The sequence below is a fragment of the Vicia villosa genome, linkage group LG7, assembly GCF_029867415.1.
Source record: "Vicia villosa cultivar HV-30 ecotype Madison, WI linkage group LG7, Vvil1.0, whole genome shotgun sequence".
In the NCBI taxonomy this organism is placed as follows: domain Eukaryota; kingdom Viridiplantae; phylum Streptophyta; class Magnoliopsida; order Fabales; family Fabaceae; genus Vicia; species Vicia villosa.
The window spans coordinates 70772847-70775639 of NC_081186.1; positions in this window are offsets into that span (position 1 = coordinate 70772847).

A 2793-nucleotide genomic window follows, 5' to 3' on the forward strand; every position below is an offset into this window, starting at 1 on the left:
ATCGACACAGGTTGGAATCTACCATTGTGTAATTCCACCTCATTTCTTTGTACTTTAAAGTAATTATTGATAAGGTTATGGAATCATCATGAGAGGATTCCATATGTGTGCTTTCAGTGGCTGCGGGTCTGGCATATCCTTGGTGATATAGCACAAACGTGTGCTACCCGTAGTTCTCGTCGTCTATCGACCTAGAGGATAGTATACCGTATATTCACGAGGGGTAGAAGGTTGTATATGCTTCATTGGTTTTATCTTAGCAAAGTGCGAGTGTGTAGTACACATCTGGATAAGGTCAATATACCCTGTAGAGTTGAGTGGACCCATAAGATAGGAGGGCTCACTGAGATTTAGTAATCACACTCCAATCATATTCTTATTTTTCAGGTACAGTATATAAGTGAAAAATTCCCAAACCCTAAATTAATATTTTTTCAAAAAAATTCCCAAACCCTAAATTAATATTTTTTCAAAAAAAATTCTCCTTTATTTTTTAATCATATATAAATTTGATTTCACTAAAGTCATTTAGTGATGTTAATTTATCAACAAAAAAAAATTGCATGGTGGTATTTCTTTGTTTATACATTTACTTTATTTCGTTTTAAAGTTATTTACCCATTGCAATATACATTAGCAAGTTGTATATTTTTGCAAACTATAGAGATTATTGAATATGAATCAAATCACTAAAACACTATTCGACGATGTCCTAGGATCAATGTAATCAATCATGCGAGTAACCAGATTGTTTAAACACTTTGGAGGACTAGCGGTTATTTGTCAGAAATCACTGATAAACATATACACAAGTCACAAATTTTATGCGTTTTTCATTCAGATAAAAGAAGCACAACCCATATGTTACATTACTTATTTCAATTCTTAGATATGTATCTCTCTTTAATTATTTAATAAATTGTATTTTGAAACAAATGTATTTTTTTGATGAAAATACCTTCAAATTTATAAGCTTATATTCTCCTTTGAATGTAGGGAGATAAAGATTCATTTCCAACAACTGACAATCTTTTGTTGAGCATGCTATGTCATACTCTAGATTTATAAATTAAAGTCCCTCGCCTTAGTAATCAATATTGTAGTAGCTTTTATTTTTTTTAGGTCGTTGGAAAAATAAGTTACAGAAAAACCAATGGTAGTTCATTGGCAAACAAACATGTTTTTAAATCTTATTCTAGCAACGAACATTTTTCATAGGATAAGAGGTGTAGAGTTATCAAATTAGATCTAAGGAGAATCCGTTAAATTTTTTTACTAATTTCTCAAGCTTTAGTTTTGACGTTAGATCTTATGAATCGATATAATGTTTATTTAGTATTATATCCTTTTTGATTGAGGTTTTCATCACTCTACTACGAGATTCATATTATTTTATGAAGCAATGTATAAATTGTTGTCTCACATACCAGCTTCACTTGTATTTTTTTATGATTGTCTCATTATGAAGTAACTCATGAGAAAATAACTTAGTAGGAAACTATGAAGAAAATCCATATGAAATAACTCATGAGAAAATAACTTAGTAGAAAACTATGAAGAAAATCCATATGGAGTAAGTATACGGGTCAACAACTTATTTTTTTTCTTTATGATGTAATTTGCATCTCGTGTCAATGTGATAACATAAGAATAAGATATAAAGTAATAATTTATACACTATATTGATTTGTAAGTGCACACATAAAATTAAAGCATGAGAAAACAAGGTGAAAGTGAATGGACAATCATTTGATATCCAATTACACACCTTTACACAATCTCTTTGAAAAATGTTTATTAATATAATGTGCTTAAAAAACATGCTTGTTAATGAACGACCAATGTTTTTCTCTCCCATATTTTATCAACAACCCAAAAACCTTACGGAAACTATAAACTAAATTACTTAAACAGTTGACATTAAAAATATAGATTACGACATAACTTACTCAAGAAAAGGACGATTGTGTTTGAAAATACGCCTTTTGACTACCTACATTCACAAGAGAATATATATATATATATATATATATATATATATATATATATATATATATATATATATATATATATGAAAATAGTTTAAATTGACATATATATGTTGTCTTATTAGATACCATAATTCAATTATAAAAAAGAGATATTAACTTGTAAATTTCAAAATAATTTATGTAATAAATTACTGTAATGCTTAATAAAATGTCTCATTTGTTACTTGTATTTGTCACTTCTTTTACAAAGAATTCATATTGTAAGTAATAATCAGGAAAATTAACTTCAACACGTGAAAGTACAAATTACAAAATGAAAATAAAAAACTCATAATTTTTCAAGTGATTTAAGTTCACGAGTTATAAACTATTTATAATTGGAATTTTGGACGGCGTCGATCCCTTTTAATGTCAAAACTTTCGCGTGGAGAGGTATGTTAAATAGACTTCCTTCGAAAAACCTTCTTTATGTTAGAGGTATTTTTTCATCTTCTTCTTCCAATTTTAGGAGTGATCTTGGATGTGTATATTGTAATGCCCAACTGCATCATCTGCTTGAGTACGAGATGTGTATAAAATGTTATTAAAAAATAAATGTTGGTTTCTTGACAAAAACATGTTTTTAAAGTTTATTATAGTAATGAATCATTTCGAAAGGGGAATGCTGAGGTGTCAAATTAGGTCTACAAAGAATCCACTAAATTTTTTCTTAATTTCTCTAGCTTTAGTAAAGACGTTTGCTCTTATGAATTGATATAATGTATATTTAACACTATATCTCTTTTGACTAATGATTTCATCA